The sequence below is a fragment of the Mustelus asterias genome, chromosome 21 (assembly GCF_964213995.1).
Source record: "Mustelus asterias chromosome 21, sMusAst1.hap1.1, whole genome shotgun sequence".
Lineage (NCBI taxonomy): Eukaryota > Metazoa > Chordata > Chondrichthyes > Carcharhiniformes > Triakidae > Mustelus > Mustelus asterias.
The window spans coordinates 75,916,325-75,938,868 of NC_135821.1; positions in this window are offsets into that span (position 1 = coordinate 75,916,325).

The window sequence follows — 22,544 nt, forward strand, 5'->3', positions numbered from 1 at the left end:
GTGGATAGTCAGTCTTTTTCCCAGAGTCGAAGGGGCATAGGTTGAAAGTGAGAGGGGGAAAGTTTAAAAGAGATGTAACGGGCAAGTTTTTCAGACAGAGGGTGGTGAATGCCTGGAATGCGCTGCCAGAGGAGGTGGTGGAAGCTGATTCTATAACAATGTTTAAGAGGCATCTGGATCGATACATGAATAGGCAGGGAATAGAGGGATATGGACCACGTAGAGGCAAGAAAATATTAGACTGGGGAGGCATCTGTGTCAGCACAGACTTGATGGGCCGAAGGGCCTGTTCCTGTGCTGTACTGTTCTTTATTCTTTGTTCTTTAGTTTCCTTCATCGCAGTTTTGAATCCTAAGTAACAGTAAACACAATCTTTCCAAACCATCACTATTTACCCCATGGTGCTCCAGGAGAGATGCCATGTGAGAAAATTGCAGAGAGGGTCAGGTAACAAATGGAGTGAGGAGACATTGAAGGTTTTGGCGGGCTTAAAAGTGGACAACTCCCCAAGTCCAAATAAGTTGTATCCCAGGCTGCTGTGAGAGGCAAGGGAGGGAATTACAGGGGCTCTGACCCAAATTTTTAATTCCTCTTGGGCCACAGGGAAGGTGCCAGAGGATTGGAGGATAACTAATGTGGCTCAATTTTTCAAGAGAGTGGTAGAGTGTGTGTAGGTGAGGGTCGTGCCATTTATACAGATTTCAGCAAAGCCTTTGACAAGGTCCCACATGGGAGATTGAGAAAGAAACTTAAAGCACATGGGATGCCGGGTAAATTGGCAAGCTGGATGCAAAACTGGCTTAGTGGTAGAGCGGCACAGTGGCACAGTGGTTAGCACTGCTGCCTCACAGCGCCAGGGACCCGGGTTCGATTCCTGACTTGGGTCGCTGTCTGTGCGGAGTCTGCACGTTCTCTCCGTGTCTGCGTGGGTTTCCTGCCACAGTCCATAGATGCGCAGGTTAGGTGGATTGGCCATGGTAAATTGCCCCTTAGTGTCCTGGGATATGTAGGTTAACGTGATTAGCCGAGTAAATATGTGGAATTACGGGGATAAGGCCTGGGTGGGATTGTTGTCGGTGTAGACTCGATGGGCTGAATGACCTCCTTCTGCACTGTCGGGTTTCTATGATTTCTATGAGACAGAGGGTGGTCGTGGAAGGCTGCTTGTGTGACTGGAGGCCGGTGTCCAGTGGTGTACCACAGGGATCAGTGCAAAGTCCCTTATTGCTTGTGATATATATAAGTGATATAGATGAAACTGTGGGGTTGGGTGATAAATAAGTTTGCAGATGACATGGAGATTGGCAGGTTGGCTAATAGTGAGGAAGAAAGTCATAAGTTGCAGGAAGATATAGATGGGTTGGTCAGATGGGCAGATCAGTGGCAGGTGGAATTTAACCCTGAAAAGTGCAAGGTGCTACACTTTAGAAGAAGTATCAATATCAATGAACGGCAGGACACTAGGAAGCTTAAAAGAACAGAGGGATCTTGAAGTGCTTTTCTATAGATCCCTGAAGGCGGCAGAGCAGGTGAATAGGTTGGTTAAGAAGGCATATGGAGCACTTGCCTTTATCAGTTGTGGTATAGATTATAGGAGCAAGGAGTTATGTTGGAAATGTACAAAACTTTGGTTAGGCCACAGCTGGAGGACTGTGTGCAGTTCTGATCGCCTCTCGATAGGAAGGATGTGATTGCACTGGAGAGGGTGCAGAGGATATTCGCCAGGATGTTGCCTGGGATGGAGCATTTGAGCTTTGAAGAAGGGCTGGATAGGCTCAGGTTGTTTTTCTTAGAGCAAAGAAGGCTGAGGGGGGACCTGATTGAGGTGTACAGGATTAAGAGGGGTATGGACAGGATGAGTAGGAAGCAGCTGTTCCCTTTAGTTGAAGGGTCAATAACGAGAGGGCATAATTTTAAGGTGAGGGGTGGGAGGTTTAGAGGGAATTTGAGGAAAACTTCTTTCACCCAGAGGATAGTGGGAGTGTGGAATGCATCTGCCTGGGAGGGTAGGATAGGCGGGAAATATCATAACTTTTAAAAAGTACTTGGATGAACACTTGAAATGTCAGAACATTGAAGACTATAGGCCAAGTAGAGTTTCTGATTTGGTCCTTAACACTTTGAATGTTTCTCTTTACCAGATAAAAAAATATTGAAAATGGGGGAAAAGGTCACTTGGCTGACAGGCAAGCATCATCCAATTGGCCAATGAGACTTTCTAATTGACGTAGGAAGGCAGTGTGTCATAGCATAGATATGTCAGCTGACAGATGGCTAAAGCATGGGGAAAGTCATGTGTTGAAACTCCCACGAATACCTTCAATCATGGTCATCAATCCAAATGCCTTGATTGATTTTCACCGATCCTGTATCTTTTTGTTTTCTTTAGTACTTCCTCAATTGTCTTGGTTTTGTCACCCTGTTATTTCCTTCTGCTGTATCCAGTAAGTTTCCTCCTAAGCTGCTTATGACCAGAACCCTGTCATTGTGCATTGTCAAGTGTCTTAAGGTCGATTCATATAGATTAAACTATCTCCCCCGCCATTGCCTGTCTAACATATATATTATATTTTGGGCAGCACAGTGGCACAGTGGTTAGCACTGCTGCCTCACAGCTCCAGGGACTTGGGTTCGATTCCTCGCTTGGGTCACTGTCTGGGTGGAGTTTACACATTCTCTCTGTGTCTGCATGGGTTTCCTCCGGGTGCTCCCACAGTCCAAAGGTGTGTGGGTTAGGTTGATTGGCCATGCAAAATTGCCCCTTAGTGTCCCAGGATGTGTAGGTTAGAGGGATTAACGAGGTAAATGTGTGGGGTTGTGGGGATAGGGTCTGGGGTGGGATTGTTGGCAGTGCAGACTTGATGGGTCGAATGGCCTCCTTCTGCACTGCAGAGTTTCTCGGGTTTCCATAACGGTGTTTGGCATAGCAAGAGTTAATGTAGGTCTGGACAATAGTATCACCCAAAAGGTGAGGGATGTAAAGGGTCACACGACAAGGGACCTGGGTCAATCTAAGAGTATGCAGAGACCTGTGTAGAAGTAAGCATGGAGCTAGCTTAAACTTTAAAGGTTATACTTGATACACATGTAAATAGTTGTGTATTACCAATAAACACGACCTTATAAGCCTCTGAACTGTTTAGCGAGACTTACTGAACAAACCTTTGTGGCACGATACTCAACGTTGCCACTCACTAAGTAAAACCAAGGAAGATTTGAAAAGAAATACTACATGATTATTAGTAGGCAGTGGTCCAGTCTTGGGCTGCTGCTGATGTCCAGAAACTTCTCACACGTTATATTTTTGCCAATTGGTCTTGTGAATAGAGCAAATTAGAATCTATGACGGGATAATCCAGATTGTTTAGAACAGGGGTCTCCAAACTACGGCCCGGGGGCCACATCCGACCCGCAGTGGGCTAACATCTGGCCCACAGCCAGTGGGGCAGGACGGGACTCCCGCTGCCGAAAACACTCCCGCCTCCGGAACCCCGCCGCTGACTCAGGATCCGGACGCGGGGACGGAAGCCACAGGCCGGACATTTGCTGCCGCTCCGCGCGGTGTCTGATGGGCCCATGGGAATCCCTGCCCTCTTTACCGGCCTATTGTCCAATCAGAGCTGCCGTCCTGTGACTGACTGTTCATTAAACGAATCAGCAATTGAGACATTTGTTATCTAATTGCCGCTCTGCACTGACTGAGTGACAGCTGCTTTATCCAATCCGTAAGCTCCATCTGTCTGAAATGAGCGAGAACAATGACAATGATGGCGGCAATTCAGACCAATTCAGTTATGGAAGGAAAAAAGAAAAGAAAAGTGGACAGTGAGTGCCGCCTGTTTAATGAAGAATGGGGTGTAAAGTACTTCTTTGTACAAGCAGGTGATAAAGCCTTGTGTGTCATATGCAACAAAACTGTTGCAGTTTTGAAGGAGTACAATGTACGTCGGCACTATGAGACCAAACATGAACCAAGTTATTCCCAATTCACAGGAACACAGCATTCAGAAAAATTTGAATCAATGCAACGCAGGTTGCTTTCCCAACAAGCTTTTTTTACACAGAAGATAACTGAAAATGAAGCTTTAACCAGAGCCAGTTACAAACTAGCTTATGTGTTGGCTAAAAGAGGAAAGCCACTCACCGATGGAGATCTCATCAAAGAGTGTATAATGGAAGCAGTGGAAGAGTTATGCCCAGAAAAAGCAAATCTGTTCAAAATCATCAGTCTTGTGCCAAAAACTGTTGCTAGTAGAATTGAGGATATAGGAAGCAATATATTTCACCAAATTGCAGACAAAGCAAGAAATTTTCAGTTGTATTCTCTCGCACTTGATGAATCGACTGATGTGTGTGACACATCACAACTCCTAATATTCATCTGTGGCATCGACAGTGAATTTAATGTGACACAGGAATTAGCATCAGTGCATAGCATGCACAGCACAGTAACTGGAGAAGACATCTTCAAAGAATTGCAAAAAACTGTGTTAGAATATAACCTGGAGTGGAATAAACTGCAATGCGTGACAATTGATGGAGGAAAGAACATGTCTGGCGTGAAGAAAGGTTTGGTTGGACAAATCACACAAGCTTGTGAGGTTGGTGGATTCTCAAAGCCCATGTTTCTGCATTGCATTATCCATCAACAAGCATTGTGCGGAAAATATGTGGATATGTCTTGCGTTCTGAAACCTGTTGTTTCAACAGTGAATTTCATTCGATCTCACGGGCTTAATCATCGCCAGTTCATTTATGAAACTAGTTTTTTTTATTTGGCCCCCAAAAATGTGTAAAATATACGAGGTGGCCCTCGTACTGAAAAGTTTGGAGACCCCTGGTTTAGAAGTTCAGAACTTGCAAGTATTGCTGAAAAAGAGACATGGGCCAGAATTTTCCAGCTGTTCATGCTTAAGAACAAAGAACAATACAGCACAGGAACAGGCCCTTTGGCCCTCCAAGCCCGTGCCGCTCCCTGGTCCAAACCAGACCATTCTTTTGTATCCCTCCATTCCCACTCCGTTCATATGGCTGTCTAGATAAGTCTTAAACGTTCCCAAAGTCCCCGCCTCCACCACCTTGCCCGGCAACACATTCCAGGCCCCCACCACCCTCTGTGTAAAATATGTCCTTCTGATATCCGTGTTAAACCTCCCCCCCTTCACCTTGAGCCTATGACCCCTCGTGAACGTCACCACCGACCTGGGGAAAAGCTTCCCACCATTCACCCTATCTATGCCTTTCATAATTTTATACACCTCTATTAAGTCTCCCCTCATCCTCCGTCTTTCCAGGGAGAACAACCCCAGTTTACCCAATCTCTCCTCATAACTAAGCCCCTCCATACCAGGCAACATCCTGGTAAACCTCCTCTGTACTCTCTCCAAAGCCTCCACGTCCTTCTGGTAGTGTGGCGACCAGAACTGGACGCAGTATTCCAAATGTGGCCGAACCAACGTTCTATACATCTGCAACATCAGACCCCAACTTTTATACTCTATGCCCCGTCCTATAAAGGCAAGCATGCCATATGCCTTCTTCACTACCTTCTCCACCATGCTGATGGGATCCTCTGGTCCTGCTGATAGCTGTTTTTGATTTATTATTGTCACATGTGTTAGTATACAGTGAAAAGTATTGCTTCTTGCTCGCTATGCAGACAAAGCATACCATTCACAGAACACATAGAGGAGAAGGAAAGGAGAGGGTGTAGAATGTAGTGTGTAGGGCTCAGAGTCTAGTGTACCCCCACTGCGGGTTTCCTGGTAGTGTGGGGTGCAGTCAATGGGAAATCTTATTTACAGTAGCGGGAGCAGAAGGTGTTGCTGCTGGCGAACAGTGAGCCACCTCCCATTACCAGAAACATGCCATGGGGAGGCCAGAGAATCATCCCCGATGCTGCCTAAGCTTTTCATCAGGATTACTCACAAGAAACTACCAACGGAGGTGGGTGTAATGGGGCGGAGATGTTGCCAGATATTCACACACAGACAGAAGTTACATGCCCACACTTTGCATCTTTTTGAAGCAAACAAAAGCTTAGGGATCAGTCATTCTCAGACTTCCAGGGGATTTTCACAGTAACCTCATTGCAGTGTTAAGGTAGAGTTTATTTTTTAGTCACAAGTAAAGCTTGCACTGCAATTAACACTGCAATGAAGTTACTGTGAAATTCCCCAAGTCGGGTCAATGCAGCTAACCAGCACGTCTTTCAGACTGTGGGAGGAAACTGGAGCGCCCGGAGGAAACCCACGCAGACACGGGGAGAACGTGCAAACTCCACACAGACAGTGACCCAAGCCACGAATCGAACCCAGGTCCCTGGAGCTGTGAGGCAGCAGTGCTAACCACTGTGCCGCCATGCCACCCCAAATATAATATATACGAGAGACAGGCAATGGCTAACCACTGTGCTACCGTGCCGTCCAAAGGCTACTTGTGACGCTAATAAATAAACTTAAACTTTAAAAACTTTAAAACTTAATTCCCCAGGGCAATGCCTTGACCAATCAAAACTGAGCAGCTAACTGCTCCATGCTACAGTCTCCATGGCAACTCCTCCACCAATTAGAGTCCACTTGTCAACCAATCTCTCCTGGTGAAGTATGAATTGTTGTTTCCCTGTTTCTGTTTGGCCATTTCTTGTGCGTGTTTCTGATGAGTGCAAGATGGAAAGCTTCGACAGCTTGTCTCGTTTTTCTGAAAAATCCATATTTAGATGGAGCCATTTGGGTGTACAGAGTCAGTACACACTCGCTGTGCACTGAACTTCAACCCCTCATCATAATATCCAGTTGCTTCATATGCTTGGATTTTCAGGAAACTTTTACAAAGTTCCACAGCAGCAGTTAATAACTAACTGTTGGCACAGTTACGATGGGTTGAATGATCAACTCAATGCTTCTATGAATAGCTAAGATAAAGATTTACAAAATAGATGGACGTTGTTACTGCAACGGGTAAATAATTCGCTTAGAAATGAGAAACTGATGTTAGCCATAAATGGGAACTTTTCAGGCTGAAAGGATGTTACAATTATAAAGGGAACTGAGAGGATTGATCTGGGTAAATCATTTACTACAGTATCCAGTTCACTCACAGAGAATACAAGTTAAAATGAGGAAGTTAGCACTATGTAGAGAAGCCAGTATATTGTTTGGATACAAAGGGTAAGAGAAATGTGAAATGAGTTAATAAACAAGGCCATGGAAGTGGATAGTACAGATTGGATTAAGGGCTAGTTGGATGTGTTTCTCGAAAGAGAATAGATTAACGGTTATCATGGGAAGGCAATTGTCTGGCTTTCGGTCAATAGACAAGCTTTGCTCATCTTTACAACTCTCAAAGAGCTTTTTTTATTCCTAAAAACAATTCAGTTCCCTTGGTTTATGTTGTATGAGAAAGAAACCGAGGATAACTTTCTGTGCATATTGCACCTTCCACAATCTCAGGACATTGCAAAGCGCTTGACAACATTTTTTCCCCAGTTGTCGTCAATGTTGTAATGTAAAGTGAAACCTGGCACTCACGTTACACATGGCAAAGTCTCACAAACGTCAGTGAGATAAATGACCAGATAACCTGTGTTTGGTGGTGTTGGTTGTGGGATAAACGTTAACTAAAACACCCAGAGAACTCAACACTCTTTCTCAAATAGGAACACTTCCACCCATCTGGAAGTGCTCACTTTAAATTCATGTCCAAAAAATGGGTTTATAAACTACTTCCATAAATTGCTCCCTTGCAACTATGGGCCCGATTTTACGGGCTTGAAATCGCAGTAAAGTTGGGCGTCGGGCCTATACCGCGATCTGCACCCGATTCCGAGCAAATCGCGGCTTTACTGACACCCGATTCGGGCGCGGGCCCGGTCCACGCCCGATACAGACGGCCCGACGATTTAAATGCATCAGCATGCATTTAAATCGATTTAATGAACTGCCCGCCCAACTCTACCTCCAAATCCCACTTTACCACCGCGCGGCCCAATCCGAATCCGCGCTTTTAGCGACCTGCTGGATAAAAGTCAGAAGCCGGCGCTTCCTCAGTGAGGGTTGGCGCAGAGGTAGGTGCATGGCGTCCGAAAGCTCTCCGGTACTTACGGGTGTCTTGTAGTCGCAGCCATTCCGCTGTCCCGGGTCGGTGGCGGCTCTGCGAGTGTTGGGGGGGGGGGGGGGGGCTGTTGCTGTGCTCGGTCGCCGATGTCTGTCTGGCAGCACGGACCTCGTGTCCTGCAGTGCAGCTGGGTCCGAGCACCGCAGCTCACTTCAGGCTGAAGGCTGAAAGATGTGCAGAAAGTGCAGATAGCACTGCTGCAGCCTCCCAATGTTACCAGGGGCTGTGACTGCGTGGGGCACGTGGCTGGGGGGATTGGGGGGCATGGGGGGGCTGTGACTGTCGATGTGCTAGGGGCAAGCATGACTCCAATATTCGTTCATCCCCGCCTCCCTCCAATCCACCTCCACCGCCCCCCCCCCCCCTCCCCCTCCCCGCTTTCGCGATGCAACCAATCGATCTTGCTCTTCTTCTGGTTGCTGCTGGAGTTGAGGAGGAGGACATAGAGGAGGAATTGCGGGCCCAGGAGGCCCGGGCCCTACCACCTGCAGGACCGGAGGGAGATGACCATCAGAGGCAGGAGGTGGCCGCCATTCACCCAGAGCGGGTGCTTCGGAGAAGGAGGGAGCAGAGACCTCGGCAGTTCCGTGCACGAGTGCCCTTTGAGGAGATGTCGGACACCGTATGCCGCCGACGTCTCCAACTCCGAAAGGATACCGTGCGACACCTGTGCAACGTGTTGCAGGACCTGGCGCCGAGGGGCTGGGGTGGGGGGGGTGGGGGGGGGGGCGGCACCCACTCTCAGTGGCTGTCAGATTGACTGCTGCTCTGAACTTTTATGCGATTGGCTCCTTCCAGAGGCCGAGCGGAGATGTCTGTGGCATCTCCCAGTCTTCAGTCCACACCTGTGTCAAGCAGGTCACTGAAGCCTTGTCTGCCCGGGCTGGGCAGTACATCAAATTCAACCTGGACCAGGCCCATCAGGAAGCCTGGGCTGCCGGGGTTTGTTGCAATTGCGGGGATGCCGAATGTGCAGGGGGCGGTCGACTGCACCCATATCACCCTCAGGGCCCCCCTACAGGATCCACGGCGATTCGTCAATAGGAAGGGGTTCCACTCCCTGAATGTACAAATCGTGTGTGACCACAGCATGGCCATCATGCACGTCTGCGCCAGACACCCAGGCAACGTGCATGATCGCAACATTATAAGGAGTTCGGACATCCCACAAGCATTTGAGGAGGAGCCCAGGCAGCGGGGGTGGCTCCTGGGTGATATGGGTTACCCGCTTCGGACATGGCTGATGATGCCTGTGTGGAGGTCTGTGACTGAGATGGAGACCCGCTATAATGAGGCCCATGTAGCCACCCACGCGACGGTAGAGAGGTGCATTGGGCTCCTCAAGATGCGGTTCCGGTGCCTGGACCAATCCGGAGGGGCCCTCCAGTACAGCCCCCTGGTCTCCTCCCGCATCGTGGTGGTGTGCTGTGCCTTGCACAATCCGGCACTGCAGCGAGGTGACCTCTTGGAGGAGGAAGAGGACATGGAGGAGGAGGAGGATGTGGAAGAGGAGGCTGAGGGCACCGTGGAACACCTGCCAGGTGGTGCAGGGCTGGCAGCGCAGCTGAGGCATGCGAGGGCAGCTAGGGAGGTCCTGATAACCAGGCGGTTCAGTCGCTAGGGGATGGTGATTGTGGGTTCCATTCCACAACGCCCCCGCCTTCCCCCGTTCCCCCGAAAAGTGCATTCCAGTTATCCTGCACATTGTCACAGCAGAGCGGTGGGCCTGGGTACTCTGTGCTTGTGATATATTTTCCAGGCAGGAGGGTGATGACGACTCGCTAAGCACTATCCGGATGATGCCCTGGTGCAAACCAGTCTGACTGCTGCCTGAGATCCACATGCACGCTGGCACCTGGGCCCACGCCTGTCTAGTGGGTAAGGGATCCCAAACCCCCAGACAGGGCCCTGGGGCGGCTGGGTTGGGGGACGGGGGGTCACCGCCCGTGGGGTATGTGATGTGCGTTATCATACACGAGGCTAGATGTCGCTGTGAATGTAGCCGGGGTACCCGAACAGGGTAAAGAGATCACGGAATGCCTTGATAACCGTGGCAGCGGATGTATCAGAGCAGGGAACAACAAAAGGGAACCGAGAGTACTCGTCAATGATATTGAGGAAGTACACATTCCGATCTGTTGAGGGAAGGGGGCCCTTAAAATCGACACTCAGTCTCTCGAAGGGACGAGTGGCCTTGACTAAATGTGCCCGGTCAGGTCGGTAAAAGTGCGGTTTGCATTCCGCGCAAACCCGACAGCTTCTTGTTACGGACCTGACGTCCTCCACCGAGTAGGGCAGGTTGCGGGCTTTTATAAAGTGGTAGAGCCGAGTGACCCCAGGATGGCATAGGTCATTATGGAGAGCCTGCAAACGGTCCTCCTGTATACTGGCGCATGTTCCACGCGAGAGGGCATCCGAGGGCTCATTGAGTTTCCCTGGACGGTACATGATGTCGTAGTTATAGGTGGAGAGTTCAATTCTCCACCGCAAGATCTTGTCATTCTTGATCTTGCCCCTCTGCGTGTTATTAAACATGAACGCCACGGACCGCTGGTCCGTGATCAGGGTGAACCGTTTTTCCGCCAAGTAATGGCGCCAGTGCCTGACGGCCTCCACAATGGCCTGGGCCTCCTTTTCCACCGCTGAATGCCGGATTTCGGGGCCTTGGAGGGTGCGGGAAAAAAATGCGACGGGCCTGCCCGCCTGGTTAAGTGTGGCGGCCAGGGCGAAATCAGATGCATCGCTCTCCACCTGAAAGGGGATGGACTCGTCAACAGCGTGCATCATAGCTTTCGCGATGTCGGCCTTTAATTTATCGAAGGCCAATCGGGCCTCTGGCGTTAGGGGAAAAGTCGTGGACTTAATGAGCAGACGGGCTTTGTCCGCGTAATTGGGAACCCACTGCGCATAATAAGAGAAGAAGCCTAAGCATCTTCTCAGTGCTTTTGCACTAGTGGGCAGGGGAAGTTCAGAAAGGGGGCGCATACGGTCTGGATCAGGGCCAATGACCCCGTTTTCCACCACGTATCCTAGGATGGCTAAATGGCGCGTACGAAACACACACTTCTCCCTGTTGTAGGTCAGGTTCAGGCGAGATGCAGTGCGTAGAAAATTCAGGAGATTCGTGTCGTGGTCCTGCTGGTCATGGCCGCAGATGGTGACATTATCCAGGTACGGGAAGGTAGCCCGCACCCCGTTCTGGTCCACCATTCGGTCCATAGCACGCTGGAAGACCGAGACCCCATTGGTGACACCAAAGGGAACCCTGAGAAAGTGATACAAGCGACCATCCGCCTCAAAAGCCGTGTATTGTCGGTCCTCTGGGCGAATGGGGAGTTGGTGGTAGGCGGACTTGAGGTCTATGGTGGAGAACACCCGGTACTGCGCAATCTGATTGACCATATCAGATATGCGCGGGAGGGGATACGCATCCAGCTGCGTGTATCGATTAATGGTCTGACTGTAGTCAATGACCATCCGGGGTTTGTTCCCGCTCTTGACCACCACGACCTGCGCCCTCCATGGACTAGCGCTGGGTTGTATGATCCTTTCTTTGAGGAGCCGCTGAACCTCAGATCGAATGAAGATCCGATCCTCAGCGCTGTAACGCCTACTTTTAGTCGCGATGGGCTTGCAGCCTGGCACAAGATTCTGGAACAGGGAGGGTGTGGTGATCTTCAGCGTCGAGAGGCTACAGGTGGGGCGCGTTGGGCAATTTGGAGGCTGCTGTTCTCCCACTGACAGTGAAGGGAGTGGCCCACCGTACTGTAGGGTTACACTCCTCAAGTGGACCATGAAGTTTAGTCCGAGAAGTATTGGCGCGCAAAGGTGCGGCAACACTAGGAGCTTGAAACGCTCGTAAACTGTGCCTTGCACCGTCAAAGTTACCACGCAACTCCCTAGCATGGTGACAGACCGGGACCTCGATGCCATAGAGATTGTCTGTTTGGCAGGTTGAATCCGGAGGCCACACCGCTTCACAGTGTCTGGGTGGATAAAGCTCTCAGTGCTCCCGCTGTCAAACAGACAATAAATCACGTGGTCATTTACCTGGATGTTCATCATAGATTTGTCAAGTCTATGAGGCTTGGCCTGGTCCAGGATGATCGACGCCACCGTTGGTTCATGAGCGTCACTGCAGGCAGCTGAAATCGACGAGGAGGACCCCTGCTGGTCGTTCGCGGTCGGTGCCGACCAACATGGCCGCTCCCATAGGTCGCACGTGGGTGATGGCGCCAAACTCAGCGACCCCTGGTGGTCACACACCTCCGACTCCGTCGACCGTAATGGCGTCGTCCTGGCCTCGCACGTGGACGAACCCCTCGATGATTTCGACGACGAAGAGCCGAGCTCTGAAGAATCGCAGGCCGCACTGCCGTTCCTAGATTTAGATCGGCACACTTTCGAATAGTGCCCCTTCTTACCGCAGGCGGAGCACAGCACAGCCTTAGCGGGACACCGTTGCCGAGTATGCTTCGCTCCCCCACAGAAGTAACACCGCGGGCCGTCCGGAGCTGCTGCCGTCATCTGGCCCGAGTGTGAGCACGCCATTACGCAGCATTTCGAACCCGAGGGACGAGGAGGGATTGGCGACTGCTCCTGCCACGTTGTCTCCACGTGGTCTTCCGGATACAATACTAGGCTTTTGGAGGCCGTCTCCAGCATCTCCGCTAGCTCGATTGCCTGGGTAAGGTCAAGATTACCTTTCTCCAATAGTTTAAGTCGAATGTACGACGATCCGACTCCCGCCACAAACGCATCTCGGGTGAGGTCATTCATACTCTGCTCAGCCGACACAGCTTTGCAGTTACAGCCCATGGCTAGCTGTAGAAGCTCGTTCGCATATTCCTCCATCGTTTCGCCAGACTGCCGTCGTCGAGTGGCTAAGAGGTAACGAGCGTGTATTTCATTGGGCGGTTTGATATAACGCTTCTTCAGAAGCTCGAGGGCCTTTGTGTAATCGGTGGCCGCACGGATCGCGAGGTAGACAGTGTCGCTTACCCTCGCATGGAGGACCCGGAGTCTGTCATCATCTGTGGTGACCGCTGCGGAGGCTGCCAGGTAGTCCTCGAAACACTTCAGCCAGTGGTCGAAGGTGTTAGAGGCGCCCACCGCACGTGGATCCAGTGTAAGGCGTTCCGGCTTCAGTATCTGCTCCATACTCTCTTTTTTTTTCTTCGACGAGAGTTTAACAACAGTAAATAAAATTGATGCGCGTTATCATACACGAGGCTAGATGCTCGGGAAATAAAGGCTTTTATTTACTGTAATGAAGCAGCCAATAATTATATACACGATCCCAGACTGAGGGGTCCCAGCCAGAGCAGGGACCTTTATACCTCTCCCAGGAGGCGGAGCCCGACTGGGATGTACCACAACACTACAATACAAAGGTGTAACAACCCCACCCTAACCCCAACAGCAACAAGTAGCACAACCCATCCCTAACCCAACAGTAACATATGTACATCCTTGTAGTACTGGCCAGACCCTGGCTCAGTACTATCCAGTGGGAACCAACGATGGTTCACAACAGTATGAGAGACCAGTGACTTCCTTTGCTCAGTGACACCGCATTGAGGGGCCACCCCAACTGATATCACCATGAGGCATCCATCGGGTGATCGTCAATGGGGCAGGGATCCTATTCGAAAAAAACTATTCGCAGGTGGTTGTGGGGGAAACACATTTATTTAGAATAAAGATAAGCTGGTGAAACACAGAAACTTGAGAAACGAAAACACTAAGGTGCCGACAGTCCTCTCTAACTAGTGCAGCCCTTCACCCCGTGCCATCTCAGGGCAACTACAACTTCCTAACCTTACGCTGCCTCACACTACGCCTCAGTGACTCCCCAGAATGTACATCGGAGGTGGAGGGGGCCAGCTGCCGACCTCGCCCCATGGCCTGCAATGCGCGTGGCGGGCGTCCTCTGGGGGCCCTGGACCTTGAGGGCCCTGGCCGGCTTCCAGGTGTCTGGGATGTTTCCATGACACCCTCTTCATCCCGCTGCCCCTGAGATGCCCCAGTGTCAGGAAGGGGGGAGTTGGAAGGTGTTGCCATAGCTGCAGTCTCCTGGCTGGAAGGCCCCGGCGTGGGCTCATGCCCTTCCTCCTCCCTTGTGGTCCCTTTTGGCCCCTGGGACATTCCATGGGACACTGGTGCCTCTGCAGTGACCTCCAGAAGCTCCGGCGTCACCTGGCACTGCCAGTCCTAGAGGACCGCCTGCGTCCTACCCATGGCGGTCGACCCCTCCGCGGTGGCCACTTGAGTCGTGTGCCATCTCTCAATGGCCGCAGCAAGTGCCCTCTGAGACTGGGCCACGCTCTGCATGCCCTCGGCCGTGGCCCTCTGAGACTGGGCCACTTTCTCAAGGGTTGCTGCGATTGCCCGCTGTGTCTCAGTGCTGTCCCTCTGGGTCTCCTGCAAGTTCTCAAGCCTCTCAGCCATGGGCCGCAGAATATCAAGAAGCCTGCTCAGTCCCTCCGCTGTGGCCTGCTGTGACTCGGCCATTGCTTGGAGCCTGCCACCCATGGTGAGGATCCCCTGCCCCAGGCTTTCCACTGCAGACGCCACCGTTGCAGTGTTGGCCTGGGAAGCACGCATGACAGGCAATAGCTGGTCCGCCTGGAAGCTTTGAGACTCCTCCCAGCAGCCTCGCAGTTGGTCCAGTGTGGCCGTCAGCCCCTCCTGCATTCCCTGGCTCTGTTGCTGCATCTCCAGCAGCTGAGGGAGAAGTGATCTCAGAGGCCCAGCATGTAGCCTGGGGCCAGCTGTGTCCTCGCCTCCAGCAGGCCCCCGCATGCCAGAGGCCTCGGACGTTTCCTCCTCCACCCGATGTACATCAGCAGATGTGTCGTGCTCACCGGAGAGTGACCCAGAAGCCTCAACACTACCTGGACCCACCGACGTGTGTGTTTCTGCGATGGTGATTTGCGAGGTAGAAGCTGACGGATAAACGGTGCCTCCCTTGGAGGTCCCTTCACCCATATCCTCCGAGGACTCGTCCGAGCTATCATTCCCAGGATGGATGGGAGCTGTAGCCGGGGCCTGTGGTCCAGAGGGCCCTGGGGCATCAGGATCTGTCCCTGAAACACAGGACACAAGGTTAAGTGCAAGGGAGGGAGAGGGATCCGGGATGACAAACACATGAATCACATGGCTCCCTTGAACATAGAACACTGAACCCAGACAATTACATCACAGGAACAGGCCCTTCGGCCCTCCAACCCTGTAGCGACCAGGCTGCCCATCTGATTTCTCTGCCCCCATATGCCTCTGTTCCCATCCCATCCAGATAGCTATAGAGATGCCCCTTAAATGTGCCTATCGTTTCCGCTTCCACGACCTCCGCGAGCAGTGGGTTCCAGGCACCCACTATCCTCTCAGTGCGAATAAAGTGCCTCATACATCTCCTTTACACCTTGCCCCTTGCACCCGAAACCCGTGCCCCCAAAGGGTTGTTTCGACGTGAGTGTAGGAATGACAGGTGCTCACACCTGGACGGCAGACTGACCATGCTGTCGCTGACAGCCGGCGTCTCCCTTCCCTGGTGAGCTCCAGTGCCCGCTCCTCGTACGGGTTGAGGAGCAGGAGGTTGTGCTCGGTCTTCCTCTGTGGAGACAGAAGGAACCATGAAATAAATGGTGGCGTGACTCATACAGAGAATCAGGTGGTGACCCTTAGAAGGCAAACGCAGTGAGGCTCATTGGGGGGAAAGGAAGGAGGTGCCTGGGGGTCAGGAGCTGGAAGCATGCAGGGTGCTGGGAATAGGAGGATCTGGGGGAGATATGGGGGAGCATGCTGAATGGGGTTCAGCACTCACCCTTGCTGCACGGATGAGGTCATTGAGTTTCTTCCGGCACTGCTTTGCGGTTCGGGGGGCCAGTGCCCTGGCACTGACCGCGGCGGCGACTGCCTCCCAGGCCGCACGGCCATCAGCCCCCCTGGTTCTGCGTCCTCCTGGGAGGAGGAGGGTGGCCTGCTTCGCCGCTGCTCCATCCAGCAGCCTCCCCAGGTCCTCAGCGGAAAACCGGGGGGCTGGTCGTCCGCTCATGATCCCGTGCTGCCTGCCTGTCCATTCTGGGGCTTCTTATGGAGCTGCCCTTCGTTAGGGCAGATCAGCTGCAGGCTGTTTGACAGAGCATTCCAGCAAGTTCCATGCAGTTTGCTTGTTAGCATTGAGGGGAAAGCAAGTGAGCACTTGCCGGTGCGCTGCTGGGGAGAGAGGGGGCAGGAACGGGGGGGGGGGAGTTGGTGCCTTCAGCAGCATGGACTGCAAAAGTGAAAATGGTGCAATTCAAATATCCAAGTTTTTGAATATTTTAGAGGTTTATGAGTTGACACCAGGTATATTTTACAAAGGGGATCCTCAGTCTGATTTATGTATATATATATATCTATACTTAATGAAGGTTTTAACTAGTACTGGGTCAACTGGGCTAAAGGCACGATTTAGACATCTCCTTCAAAGATATTTGCTTATGAGACTCGTAACTGGTAATAACAGGCATGAAGGTAATGTCACCGTGTGGAGCATTATATGTGGAACATTGAAGACGAGTTTGAAGCTGAAGCGAGATGGGTAAACAGTTGAAGTGTGGGACACTGCAGGAACACCACTGGAAGCAGTGCAGTGAGGTTAGTTTTGGATTGGTTTAGCAAATAACTGCGGACAGGATGAGGGGAATGTTCTCTGTCTGTACTTTTAGTGCCTGTGGTTCTCAGAGTTAGCGATAATTTTAACTGGCGATATCAGACAATACTCCAAACCAGCACTCTCGATGGTACCATACAATTGTGGAATTGGGAACATTAAAAAGTCCTCAAAAGGTGGATTATTTCGACCTTATCTCTGAGGGTTTAATAACGTTCTGCTTTCCCATCCTCCTGGTTTTGTCTCAAACCAACTACCCCAGAGGGCTCCTTCCGAGTTATCTTTTCTTCCTCACGTTTACTTTGTAGATCTGGTGATCACAGCTCGTTTTCATTCAAAATGTCTTTATTTATCACAGAAAAAAAGAAACAACTTTAACCAGGAAGAAAAGCCCAGTACAAATATATGTTTAAAAAATAATTTTAGTCGATCGGGTGCGATAGGAGGAATGTGCAGCCGGCAGTGGGTTTGAGTGAGGCAGCATCAGTAGGTAGCGGGCTGCCTTGTCCACTTCTCCGCTTCTTTTTTCTTTCCCGCCCGGGCGCGCTGCTTCAGATTTTTTATTGGACTACGCATGCGCAGTTCAGAGCTCCGATCGTTCCGGCAGTGCTAAGCCCCGCCCACTGCACGGTTCGGACTGGAGCCGGCAAAACGCGTATGGGCGCGCTGGAAAGAGGATTCCAGGCTCGGATCTATTTGAAGCCCAGATTTGGCACTTAGACTCAAAATGGTAAAATCAGGCCTTATGTCTTTGATTTTACCTGTCTCTCCACATTATATGACAGGTGGCAGGGTGACACAGTGGTTATCATTGCTGCCTCACAGCGCCAGGGACCCAGGTTCGATTCCCAGCCTTGGGTCACTGTCTGTGCACAGTCTGCATGTTCTCCCCGTTTTTGTGTGGTTTTCCTCTGGGTGCTCCGGTTTCCTCCCACAGTCCAAAGATGTGTGAGTTAGGTTGATTGGCCATGCTAAATAATGTCCTGGGATGCATAGGTTAGAGGGATTAGTGGGGTAAATATGTGGGGTAATGGGGATAGAACCTGGGTAGGATTGTTGTCGGTGCAGACTCGATTGGCCGAATGGCCTCCTTCGGCACTGTAGGAACTCTGTGTCTACCAAAGAAAGTTAAATATTACTATTTTAGATGTCAAAGGATGAAACTGAGCATCCACATATATTATTCATTGGGCCACTATTTTAACGCTGGTGACATTTTGGAATTTTACTCAGCAGTTTCTCTCATGATCAGCCATGATTGAATGGCGGAGCAGACTTGATGGGCCGAGTGGTCTAATTTTGCTCCTATTTCTTATGGTCCTATGGTCTATGGTCATGACCCTGGGTGAGATTCTCTGGTCTCCCCGCAGCGTGGGAAGCAGCGCGTCATTCGCTGTTGGCGGGATCTTCTGGTCTTTCCACTGACAATGGGAATTCCCATTGAAGCCCCCCCCCCCCCCCACGCCACTGGGAAACCCACAGCAGGGGATGCACTGCTGGTGGGACCAGAGAATTCCCACCGGCATGAATGGCCGGAGAACTTCCATCCAGGAGTGAGAACTTACTCCCAGGGAATCAAAAGGTGACCTTAAGAACACAATAGCCAGAATTCTCCGGCCATTCACGCCCTGCCGCTGTTGCCAGCCAGTACGAAGAATTTGGCGCTCAGCCAAATCTCTGTTCATTGCAACGGGACTGGAGAATCTTAGCTGTGGGCAAAGTCGGAGAATCCCACCCAATATCCAATATTGTAGTGTTACCTCTGCTGAACAGAACCCATGTTACTGTATTTAGCTTTCTGGGTTTGACATTAGCTCCCTTATGATCTACTGAACGTTGGTAAAGAGTGGAATAAACATTTTATTAGACTGTACTTTAAGCCAGGGTGTTTCCACCTTTTGGAAAGATTGGTCATATCATTGAGATGACATCATCTCATTGAAACTTACAGAATGCTGAAAGATCTGGATAGAGTGGACATAGGGAAGATGTTCCCATTGGCAGGAGAGACTAGGATCCGAGGGCACAGCCTCAGAGTAAAAGGAAAACCCTTTAGAACTGAGATGAGGAGGCATTTCTTCAGCCAGAGGGTGATGAATCTGTGGAATTCATTGCTGTAGAAGACTGTGGAAGCCAGGTCATTGATTGCCTTTAAGACAGAGATAGATAAGCTCTTAATTGGTATGAGGATCAAAGGTTACGGAGAAAAGGCAGGAGAATGGGGTTGAGAAATGTATCAGCCATGATTGAATGGCAGAGGAACCTCGATGGACCAAATGGCCTAAATCTGCTCTTATATCTGATGGCTGTGGTCTTCTGGAGTTTCAACCTGAAAGTACACTTAATCTGATTAAAGACACACTTCGTTGAATGATTGTACTGGCATTGCAAAGCGGGAAACCACTCCACTACAATACCGTGCTGAAGTTGCATTGTGTGCTCACATTAGGCTATTCCTTAATTTCAGCCTCTCCACAATGGAAAACTTCAAAGGGTAACATTTCATTAGTAACCTCCAGATGTGCAGCTCTTTTGAAATTTGGACCTCCTCCCCTTGGCCTCTTAGTTACATCTCTACTCAAGCTCCTAAATACAGCACTCCAGGCACTTGTACCATTGATTGGTCCAGATCACAACTGCAGATTTGTCGTGTTATTGGGAGTTAGAAAATGCCTGCTGTGGTTTTGAAGGATAGAAACCCAGATATTTTTGTCATTTGATGGCAGTGCAAGCCATGATTCCTCTTGGTTGCCTACTACACATGATTAGATATGGGGAATAGAGGTCAGAGGTCAGCTTTCATTTCACGATCACTTAGAAAAGTCAGAAAATTCCATTAGTAATTCTGCAAAGAGTTTATTAACTCACTGATACTTAATATGTTTATAGGTACTCTATAATTGCGAATTAACCTCTCCCTCTTACAGGCTCAAGAAAGCTTATCTTACATCGAAAGGAAAACTCCAAGAAATACATCACGTTATGACAAAAGAAGTAGTTAGCAGTTACAGTTTATCTCTATTCTTCACACACACATACTCATTGCAGCAAACAGGGGAGGCGATGGCCTAGTGGTATTATCGCTAGGCTGTTAATCCAAAAACTCAGCTAATGTTCTGGGGACCCGGGTTCGAATCCCGCCATGGCAAGATGGTGGAATTTGAATTCAATAAAAAATATCTGGAATTAAGAATCTACTGATGACCATGAAACAATTGTTGGAAAAACCCATCTAATTCACTAATGTCCTTTAGGGAAGGAAATCTGCCATCCTTACTTGGTCTGGCCGACATGTGACTGCAGAGCTACAGCAATGGTGTTGACTCTCAACTGCCCTCCAAGGGCAACTAGGGATGAGCAATAAATGCTGGCCCAGGCAGCGATGCCTATGCTCCACAAATGAACATTTATTAGATACAATTTGAAGTTCCCCACTTCAGAAATTCAATATTTTAATGGTTAGTAAATGTGATCAAGGATTCAGGGTCGTCAGCCTTGCTCAGGAAAAATTATAATTCAGATCAGTTCAGTTTCAAAGTATCCGTACTGAAATAAATATTTGCAGAAATGAACTTAAAGCAACCAAATCTTTTTAATATGCAACTCAGACCACAAGCTTATCAATCATGGTGCAAAGCATGGGGTGAGGGACTAAATATTCATTTTTTATTTTGAAAACTGTGCACAAAGGAAACATGCCTGATCTTTTCAGGGATCCCCGTCGAGTGTAAGTGATTTTGCACGGGCTTTTACTTGGTGAGGAAATAAAAAAAACCAAATGCCGCAGCAGCTTGCAATTTTTAAAAGGTCAACCTGTCCTCATTTTGAACAACATAACAGTGAGGGGGGAAAGAATCATCCGAGCTTAATTGTTTTCCAGCAACTCTCGCTGGAAAATGTACACACGGTTGTTCAGCCTGAAGGTGGGATCAGGTTCTGCAGTGCTGACCTCCATTGGTTAAATTCACCTCTGAAACTCGGTGGGCTAGGAAGTTGTCTCAGGTGCTGGCCCAAGATGGGCATAATCGAATTGGATGCTTGTTTATATAAAGTTTGTTTGTTAGTGTCACAAGTAGGCTTACATTAACAATCTGCAGTAAAGTTACTGTGAAAATCACCTAGTCGCCACACACCAGCGCCTGTTCGAGTACACTGAGGGAGAATTTAGCATAGCTAATGTACCTAACCAGCACATCTTTCAGACCTGATATAACACTTGATTCTCTGCTCCATTGACTGCGCTAGTCCAGGTCTCGAGATTGCTAGTCCGGTAACTTAACCGCTGCTCCACTGTTCCCTGGAGTTGCAATACATGGGGGACTGGGATTTCATCCACTGCAAATCATGAGGTAACTGTAGAGAGACTCGGGAGGGAGATAGAGGGAAGAAACACAGTGAAGTATCCAAATCCTGAAGTAGTGTTATGATCCCAGCTGATACTACTCCCAAACAGTCACATCCCAATGCGAAACCCTGGATCAATAGACCAGAATTTTTATTTTTTGTTTTGAAGTTCGGATGAACAGAGTTACAGGACTGCCAATTCAGTTTTAACAAAATAATAACACATTTATTAAACATTAAACAATTGATTATAATATAATACTTCTTTACCCCACGTTCATCTTCACAGACGTTTAAGGATAACACAAGTTACAAAATAAATCTTATGCTATGATGTTCTCAGTAAGTACACAGTCCATGTAAACCAACAGGCCAACTGTGGTCAAACACACCACATTCTGAAACCAAGTGGCAGATACTTCCTGAAAGATTTCTCATCAAATCCCCCCCAGATGCTTATCACACTGTGAACCAAGTGGTCTCACTGGAATTCTGACTTCCACACAAGGGTATTCAAACACTGCTCACGAAAAGCATGTCTCACAATATTCTCCCAGACAACACTATCTCTTGGATGTCATCACAAAGGATCAACTCCTAGGGTTTAAATCTCTCAGTATTCCTCTGCCTTGGATTGTCACGTACATTCAAGCTTCCACACAATCTCTCAGCTACCCAGCCATGTCAACAGAACACTCTTGCTTCACAGATTGTATTAAGGTGTCACCAAGCTTTTGATTTACCCCAGAAGTTTGGGTCTTACCTAGCTGACTTTAAATTTGGTTCTTTAGATGTCTCTTCCACTCAGAGCACTTTCACTGCCTTTTACTTGACTTCTCCTGAACAGGACCTTGTTCAACATCTTGTTCTTTGTTCCTCGAACTTATCTGTCTTCCTGTGAAAAATCTCCCAACTGCCTGGTTTCTGGGCTTTCTTTTGCTCTTTTGGGAAGTCTGCTTTTTGCTGCTCCCTGCTCCTGTCCAGCTGCTTCTGTGTGCAGCTTAAAACTAAACTCAAAAGTTCTTTCTAACCGAGGGTGGCCCCTGGTTGCTAAGAAACAGCCTAGTCTTTCCTTAACTCTATTTATTTCATGTTGTAAATCCTTTAATTGCAATGCAGGCCCAGTTTAAAATGACCAAACCCACAGACATGCAGACACTTTTGTTTCTAATAGCCGCAAATACAATTATAGATTATTTAAAACTACCTTTGCTTCCTGATGAGGGAGAGGGGCGATGGGTGGGGCAAGCCAGTAAGATCGTGGGAGAGGTGAAAAATTGGGTTTGCGCCTGATTTCTCACCTCTCAAGATCTTACTGGCATCGGATATCTGGCAAATCAGCGGGCGTGAGGCTGATCTCAATATTTAAATTTTATTTTAAATAGAATTTAAAGATTATTAGTGGCTCCGGGACGCTATCATTGAGCCT